Source organism: Phascolarctos cinereus, unplaced genomic scaffold (assembly GCF_003287225.1).
Source record: "Phascolarctos cinereus isolate Bilbo 61053 unplaced genomic scaffold, phaCin_HiC Scaffold_726;HRSCAF=1367, whole genome shotgun sequence".
NCBI classification, from domain to species: domain Eukaryota; kingdom Metazoa; phylum Chordata; class Mammalia; order Diprotodontia; family Phascolarctidae; genus Phascolarctos; species Phascolarctos cinereus.
The window spans coordinates 287,244,316-287,254,195 of record NW_027556098.1 but is presented as its reverse complement, the minus strand read 5'-3'; the positions used below and the strand labels follow the sequence as shown (position 1 = coordinate 287,254,195).

Here is a 9,880-nt window from a genome sequence, read left to right as displayed (position 1 = left end):
TTCTTCCCCATTCTTCCTTTTCCTTCCACTTTCACTCAACTCATTCCATTTTCTAACCCCTTCAGTTTTTTTTTTCTTTTTGAAATCATCCCAACATAATTGATTCTCACCCATGCCCTCAACAAACTTTTATTAAGCAGCTAAAATGTGCTGAGCCTAGAGTGACATAGACTTGCATCACAAGATCAGAGATTTAGAGCTGGAAATTGGGTTAAGAGACCACCAAGTCCAAACTCTTCATTTCACAGATGAGAAAGCTGAGGCCCAGAAACATTAGATTACTTTCCCAAGGCTTCAAAGCTAGTAAGTGTCTGAGAAGGAATATATACTTAGATTTTCCTAACTGGAAATTCAGAGCCCTATCTCTTACCCTATTTATTCTATTTTTCATACTCCTCACAAGTAGCTAGGCAGTGCAGTGGATAGAGTGCATGACTTTTGGAATCACAGAGAGCTGAGCTGAATTCCTGCCTCAGATTTTCTCTAGCTATGTGCCACTTAAGCTTTATCTACGTCAGTTTCCTCATCTGTAAAATGGGGCCAATGACATCACCTACCTTCACAAAGTTGTTTTAAGAATCAAATAATTTAACACATGAAAATGCACTTTGCAAACTTTAGAGAACTTTATAAATGCTGGCTACTATTATTATATACCCTGTTCTCAAAGAGATGTATATAAATAAATTATAGCACAAAAACTGGGAGAAAAGTACAAAGAAGAGGATTTCTGAGTGTGGGATCCAAAGGTTCTGCAGAACCTTGGCCAGGGACTCAAAACAGACCTCAGGGAACCAGGACCCAATCTGGCCACCTTCCCTGGAGGGGCAGACCCCTTTTGGAACCCGCCCCAGGGGAGGGACCAAGGATTTGAAGATGAAATCTACCCACCCGTGGTGGCTACTGCAGCTCCCCTTGTGAGTGCCAAGGCTGGTACAAAATTCACCTGGGAGGTCTTTCTGCTAACCCGGCTTCTGACTAGTATGGGGAATTGGAGAAGAAATTGTCATGGAAAGTAATTAGAAAGATTGAAGATGAGCTGGGTCTTCCTAAGAGGTTGCCACCAGCATTCCACCCTGGTGGGGAAACTGTGGTTATCTAGGCTGATTGTGTTCCGCCTGCTGCTGCTGGCCTTGGGTGGGGAGGCCATTTACCAGAAAGAACTGAGCTGATCCGTGTGTAACACCGGGAAGCCAGGCTGCCAAAACGTCTGCTGCAACATCTTTGCACTCCTCTCCCACCTATGCTCCTGGGTGTTCCAGATCATGCTGGTTACTGCACCCACCGTGTTCTACCTGGGCTATGCTGTGCACCATCTGTCCCAGCACCAGATGAGCCAGGAGAAAGAGGAGGAAGAGAAGAAGTCCATGATCAAAGAGAAGAAGAAGCCCCAGAAGTCGCCTGAGGAAGGAGCCCATGATGGTCACAGAAGGATCTCCTGGGATCTGTCTTACAGGTGGCCTTCCTACTGGGCCAGCATCTGGTCTATGGCTTGGAAGTGCCTTCCTCCTATATTTGCCAGTGCAGCCCTTGTCCCCACACTGTGGACTGCTTTGTATCTTGTCCCCCAAAGAACACCATCTTCCTGTTGGTCATGTAGGTAGTCAGTGGCCTTTGCCCCCTGCTCGACCTGATTGAGTTACTGCACCTGCACCTGGGAAGCATGAAGCCTGGGGGATACAGTTCTGCCCCAACTCCCATTCCAAAAGGTCTCAAACTGGAGCTGGAGCAAATGCAGAAACAGCTGCGTCTGGTCAAGAAGCAAATGGACATGGCGTTGCATCTGGGCACACCTCTGGCAACAGCACCTAACTGTTCAGATTGGCCTCCAACCCATGATATCTCTACTCAGCAAAACTGACACAACCAATCTCAGAAAGAGACCCACCTCTCCAAGATAGAACTGTGACCTACAGGAGATGTTTTTTGTTCAACTACAATTGGATCTCCACACATGATGAGGAGAAACGAGAGCTTTGGGATTCAGAGGATTAAGGGCCTGAGAATCTCCCATAAAAGCTTTATATTTTACAGTAATTTTTGTACCCTTTGAGATATATGTATGTATGTGTGTATATGCATATGTGTACATACATATGTAAGTACACATAGCCATGTGGGAGATGGAGGGATAGGCCATCAAGGCCTGTCCCTTGACATTGGTTGTAGCTGTAATTCTCCTTAGAGATCATTCCCTCCATCCTCACTCTGATACTCCTCCACATCCCCTTCCCCTTCCTCCCCCCACTCCCCAGAACACTGAGTTTACTGGACAATGAACTAGGAAACTTGAAACCTGGATTTTAGAAACTTTGATCATCTCAGGGACTTACCTTCAAACATGACGCCATTTGGCATTGAAGCTTGAAAACTTTACCAATAGAAACTTATTTTATTCTGTCAAAAACAAAAAAGTGCTAAGGAGAGGATCAGGTAAAGTGCCACGTAAAAATCAAAGAGAAACAGGCCAATTTTACTTGGAGAGACATTTTCACTTCTCTTATCATTAGCTTCATGTTATGGATCAATCAGCTAGGCAATAAGCATTTAATGAACACTCACTATGTGTCTGGCACTATGCTGAGCAGTGTAGTTACAAAGAAAGGAAGAAGTCCCTGCTGTCAAGGAGCTCGTTGTCTAATAGAGGAAACTATATGGAAACAATTGTGTACAAAAAACCATACAGGAGAAATTGGAAAGAATAAACAGAGAAAGTTCTAATATTAAGGGGCATTGGGAAAAGATTCTTGTACAAGGTGAGATTTTAGCTTGAAATTGAAGGAAGTGTGGAAAATGAAGATGGGGAGGGAGAGAATTGTTGCATAGGGGAACAGATGAAGGACACTGAGGCAAAGGCAGGTGTTCAATAGATTGCTGCAAACTACTGTAACTATTTAGTGACACACTCAGTTCTTTTGCCTTCAAATTGTCATTGCTTTACCTTATGCTACACCATGTGTCCTCCAAATGAGACAGTACCAGTATAATGGTCAAGGTGTTGGACTTCAAGTAAATAGGACCTCAGGTCAAACACCTCCCCAGACACTTACTTGCTGTGGAAGCCTGGACAAGGCTTTAATCTCTCTGAAACTAGGTTTCATCCTGTAAAATGGGGTTAATAACACCTACTTCACAGGGATATTGTAAGGCTCAAATAAGATAATTTGTGTAAAAGCCTTCACAAACCACAAAGCTGTATATAAATATGAGCTCTTCTTCATATTCAAAAACTGTTCAAAGGAGGGATACTCCTTGGATTGCTGTATATATGGAAGTCATTTTTTAGACACTTACAATGACAGAATCCCCTCAGTTCCACACCAAGGTAATGTTCTGGGATTTTGAACTAGCCTCTTGACAACCACAAAATCCAGAGCACTAAAGAAAACTGGAGGACTACAGGGATAGTGTCTCAGTGGTACTATATTCTAGAAGATGTGTAGGTCCAATAAAGAATGAGGGGTGGGGGAAAGAAAAGCCCAGAAGGAAAATAATCAAGAAAAAAAAGGCAGGAAAAAAATTGGGAAACAAGAAAACATCATTTTTAGAATACCATGCATGCTAGTAAGAGTAGTGGGTAGCTCACAGAAAAGAACAGTGGATGAGATCATTTCCTAGTTAAACATCCACATAGGCAGCTTCTTTCCTCAATAATTCTGTGTACTGTATGTAGTGTCTCTGAAGAGGCAGTTGAGGTTAAGAGTTCAGAGCTGGGTGCAAAAGAAAGATGGGTTAGTTGGAATTCAGCTGTAGCAAGTTGTACCTGCTTCACTTTGAGATATAGGTAGAACACAGTCTTTTGTAAGGGAACCAAGGGAAATCAGTTAAACCTTTATGACTTTTTTTCTCTTCTCATAGACATTTGTACCCAGTTGATCCCTCTAACTACTGAATGTCTGTCACCATTAAACAACTATGATAGTAAAGGCAATCTATTCTCCTCTGCTGGGTGCCAGAAATCTTTACTCAGAGTCTAAATCTTGTATATACAACCTTCACAATAGTGTCATGCTGACGAGACACACTGACTTACAGCTTCAGTGAAAATCATAGGGACTCTCCCACTGAGAAGGCTGAGAATGCCACATCAAGAACACAAACAACTATAATCTATACCCCACCAAGAGTGATGCATTATAGATGGGATTACTCACTGGAATGTTCATTTAAAAAAACATCTTGAATGTAAAGCCCCTTCCATTTAGCTCAATATGACCTAAAATTCTGGGGTAAGGGAAACAAAGAGAGGAATGTCAAAAATCAGTGCCTTTGTTTTGACACATTTAAAAAAATATATGAAATGTTAAAAACTATGGAAAGTAACCATTACATAATTATGTAAATTATTCAATTTATTACATAATATTTCGGACATAGCAATTATTGTTTATTAAAAAATATTGAGCATATAATAATGGCTAATCAAAGAACCATGACTGAAAAGATATTTCTAAGAAAACCCAATTTTTTAAATTTAACATATTTCATTAAGGACAAAGGTAATGTTGATAAAAATACACTTTTAAATAATAATGCTGAAATTCATAAAATGACATTTAGCTGAAACAAGTTTCTTGATTATTCTTGTGTCAGGTACCACTTTGGCAAACTGGTAAATCCTAATGGCCCCTTTTCAGAATAATGTTTTTAATGCATAAAATAAAATTCATAGGATTGAAAAGGAAGCCAGTTGTATTGAAAAACAGTTATTACAATCTATTTTTTAAAAGACCATGAACTCTAATTTAAGAAACTCTGATCTAGGAGTCGTGTCTTATCGCATAATGAGCCCTGGACTGGAGGCAGAAAACCAATATTCTATAGTACTAACATACAACTTAACCCTTGTGTGAGTTTGGATAAGACAGGCCTCCTAAGGCCTAGTTTTCTTATAGGTAAAGTGGGGGTGAAATGACTTAATGAATGATGAATATAAAATAAATAAATACATAAATGAATGAATAAATGAATAATAAATATACCTAAAATTAGGACTACACTACCTGCTTAGTGTGCCAACTCTGACAATATAGAAAAGGATATTTTGAAAACCTTTAAGTTTGTAAGAGATTAGGTACACAATACACAGAAGTAAATAACCATGGCAATCTCATCTTTGATAAGCCCCAAAATACAAGATTTTAGGAAAATAATTCAGTATATGACAAAAAATGCTAGGAAAACTAGAAAATAGTTCAGCAGAAATCAGGTATAGACTAACATCTTCTTCTATGTATTAAGATAAAGTCAAAATGGGTACATGATTTAGACACACAATGTGATATCATAAGCAAAATAGAGGAGCATAGAATATTTTACCAGTCAGATTTATGGAAAAGGGAAGAATTTACTACCAAAAGAGCAATAAAGAGAATTATAGAATGTAAAATGGGTAATTTTGATTACATCAAATTAAAAAATGTTTTCCACAAACAGAATCAACACAGCCAAGATCAGAGGAAAAGCAGAAAATCAGGTTGAGGGGAATTTACAGTGAGTTTCTCTGATAAAGGTCTCATTTCTTAAATATATAGAGAACTGAATGAAAGTTGTAAGAATATGAGTCATTCCACAATTTGTAAATGGTCAAAGAATATAAATAGGCAACTTTCAGAAGAAGAAATCAACACTATCTATACCCACATAAAATTGCTTTAAATCACTATTGAGTAAAGAAATGCCATATAAAACAACTCTGAGGTACTACAGACTGACTAATCTGACAGAAAAGGAAAATGACAAATTTTGGATTTAATGTGGAAACTTTGCTTTCAAGGGACTTACAATTTAATGGGGAGAGAAAATAATGGATATATATATCAATCTCTCTCTCTCTCTCTCTCTCTCTCTCTATCTATCTATACATATATATATATATAGATAGAGAGATAGATAGATAGATAGATATCAATATCTCTATCTATCTGTATAGTCAAAATCTGATATAGTTGAAACCCAAGGATCTGGGTTCAAATTCTGCCTCTGCTATTTAATATCATGTGATATTGGACTAACTTTTTTGGGTTTCAGTTCCTCTTCTGAAAATGAGGGCTTCGGACCAAAACAGTTTTAAGAACCTATCCAGTTCTAAATCCATGATCCTATTATCCAAAATAAATTCTAATTTCCACAAAATGCTGTCTTCAGGGTTCATGCAATAAAACTACTTTAGAGTTATAATTATTTTAATAATTAGGTCCTTTAAGTGCTTTGTGGCTCTACTATTCTCTGGGTCCAAAATAATCCACCTTCTATCAAGTTCTGATCTATAGCAAATTGTGTCATCATGACTTTCCTGTTTGGGAGGGGGGTGCTATCTGTGTGTCTCTTTGTGTGTAAACAGAAATATATCTGTAAAGAACCCAGGCAAGTAGGCGGCACAGTGCATAAAGTACTGTGCCTGGAGTCAGGAAGACCTGAGTTTAAATACAGCTTTAAATACTACCAGTATGACACTGGGAAAGTCAGTTAACCCTATTTGCCTCAGTTTCTCCTCTTGTTGCCTCTTGTAAAATGAGCTGGAGAAGGAAATGACAAACTCCTCCAATATTTTTGCCAAGAAAAGCCCAATTCAGGTCATAAAGAGTTGGACATGACTGAAATGACTAAACAACAAAAACCACAAAGTAACAGAGGGAAACATAACCAGCAAGTTCAAAATTTATGTTGTTATTTATAAACTGTTCTGGGTTCATTTTTTTCAGTTGCAAAAAGTTTCAATTTTGATTATTAAATAGAAATGTCTTTGTATCTCTATAAGTATATTTCAATTTCAAGTCATGGAACGATCACTTTCTATGCCCATGTAAGGATGGAAAAATACTCACTATGTAAGTCCTAGTAGAAGACCTTCACCTAGTCAACCTTGAGATTACACAATAGCACAATTCATGAAATTCCTAATTATCTTTCTTTTAAGCAGCAAATATTAACTAGAATGTGGCCTTTTGCCACAAAATATCTCACTGCATTAAACTATATAAACATCATACTAATGGGATTGTTAAAGTCTTGTTGGGTAAGTCCGGAATGACTTCATAAAGGGAAAGAGTTCTTATTACTATTCTGATTTAGGACAGACTATTAGGGGAAAATATAATACACTGGTGATGATAAAGAAGAATAAGCCAGGCTGAAGTAATTGCATGTGTATGGTCCTGGAAGTGCTAGAGGGCAAAGCTTGTGAATAAAGGAAAAAATATTGCTTTCTCTCCTCATTCTTTCCAGACAGAGAAATTACATGACTCATCCAAGAACATACAATGAATCAGGGGCATAGTTGGAGCTACCAACTAAACCTCTTCATCTCTATAAGAAGAAACTGAGAACAAATTATTTCTAAAGTTCCCACCAGTTCTAGCACAGGTAATTTTAAGTATTCATGCCATCCAACATACCTTATTCCTATCTATCTATGGACTGGGAGTTACTTGTATTATCATAGAAAATACTACATTACTACTGATGCAGCTTATCATTTATTTATAGGATGGACAAAAGAAATAGAAAAGTCACCAGTTTTAAAGTCATATTTACTCTGGATAGGGACCTTTATAGCTTATTACCAAAAGGCTTTATTATTTTTTTTCTTTAACCCAGATTTTGTTTCATCAATTCCATCAAGAAAATGTTTCCTAGTACATGTGATGATGATGATAATAATGATAATAGTGATGATGATAGCAATTATACATCATTTTGGACATCGCTTTATTATATCTATATTATAATATGGATATCCACTTTATTATATCCACATTATAATGATGTGAGATTCCCCTTAAATCTTAACCCCCTTCAAAACTTTTCAATTTCTATCAAAGGCATTGCTAATATCTTCTAGTATCTCAGGTTGCTAATTTTGTCATTATCTTGGAATACTCTCTCACCCCATACATCCAATTCATTTCCAAATCTTGCCATTGCTACCTTTTGGCAGCTCATATATCTGAGCCATCACCTCACATAGCTACAATCTTAGTTCAGATCCTCATTTCTCTTGCCTAGATTATTGCACTAGTCTTCTGATTGGTTTCCCTGACTCAAATCTCCTCACTCTTATGTATCCTGTACACTGTTGCCAGAATGATTTTCCTAAAAGCGGATCTGATAATATAGCTCTTCCATTTAACTTATGGCCTTTATATCACCTCTAGAATAAAATATGAACTCTATTTAGTTTTTGAAGACCTAAACTTGCCCCCAAACTATCTTTCCAAACTCATTGGACATTATTTCCCTTCCAGCCTTCTGGAATCCAGTCGAATTAACCCCTTCTCTTTCCCTCATTTCTGATACTCTATCTCTTATTTCTATGTCTTTGCATTGAATATCTCAATACCTGAAATGCACTCTCTCCTTATCTCTCTCTGAGGCATCTGATGGCACAATAGATAGTGTGATGGGCGTGGAGTAAGAAAGACCTGAGTTTGAGTTTAGAAACTTATGTGACCCTGTGTAAGTCATTTCTTGGTTTCCTCCATTATAAAATGGGGATAATTTGTGTAAAAATATTTTCACAGTGCCTGACATATTAGGTGCTATATATTCCCTTTCCCTTTTATCTCATAGAGTCCCTCTCTTCATTTAAGATGCAGCTCAGGCCCCATCTTCTTCATGAAACCTTTGCTTATCCCCCCAAATACTAGTGGCTTCCCTCCCAAAATGCCTTGTATTTAACTATTTTGTATATATGTATATTTATTCACTTTATATTTATTCCATGTGCATATGTGTGTGTTATGTACATGTTCATACATATATAGTAGTACACATATATGTATACATACATAATGTGATGATATTTATGTATGCATATATACACACACATATATATGTATACATATACATGCATGTATGTGTATACACACACATACTTCCCTCATATACCTTACAACTTAGTGGCAAGGATAATATAATAAGACAGATAAGCAATACAATGAAAGATAGAGTAAGATAAGGTAAAAGAGAAATCTAGACAAAGCACTATAGCAAACTTAAGGAGGGCAGGATTACTTTCATCAGAGGTGAATCAATTTTCATACAATAGCAGTTTCAGAAATAGCTAAATAATCAGTATAAGGAGATATGTCTGCCTGTTAATAATAGAAGATTGCATATTACAATTAAGCAAAAGATGTATTTCAGGAAATGCAAATCAAAAATCGTAAGTGAAAATGCATTGGCATTAGAAGCAAAGAAACTGTAGGCCAAATGCCAGGAATGATTTTCTAATAGTGAAATCATTCACACTAACAAAGCAATGTAAAACATACAGAAGAGAAGAGTCCAATTTTATAAGCCCTGACTGGTCTTTTCCATCTTTATTTCCAGTAATTTAATGATAAACCACCGGAACCTTCCCTGTCTACTGAGTTGAAACATTGTAGATTCTAGTATAGGCAAATGGCATTTTCTTCTTAATAGCTACTTCGTACTGGAATTCAACCAGTATTGGTAATAACAATTCTTTCTCTGGGCTTTATGGTCAGGAGAGATTTCCTTTGACAGTGAACACAGAAATTTTCCTGACATCACATCAGTGTCCAGACATGATAAACCTCTATTTTTTTTAACAAAGTATGTTGACCTCTTCCATGTCTTTTCCTAGCCTCCTGTGAAATTTTCATTGGTACTGACAGTCTTCCCTTTATAACACCAAAAGGCTGACAATAGCAGCCATCTACATTGTAATCAGGAAATCAAGTGGATGCTAGTGATCTCAAGTAAGTGAGAAAAAAGAAAGGCTTTGTCTTCAAAATCTGCTTTGTCTTCCCAATTTGAAATATTGGATGAGAACCTCAATTACATCTGCTATGGATACTCCAAGTTCCTATACCTATATCTTATAAGAATATCAGCTGTGCAGACTGCAGTGATA

General features: G+C 37.2%; 1 pseudogene; it reads left to right on the top strand.

Annotated features, from left to right (window-relative positions):
- The first annotated feature begins 1,034 nt into the window (after positions 1 to 1,034).
- On the top strand, positions 1,035 to 1,861 carry LOC110201700 (gap junction gamma-1 protein pseudogene; annotated as a pseudogene).
- Positions 1,862 to 9,880: the final 8,019 nt, after the last annotated feature.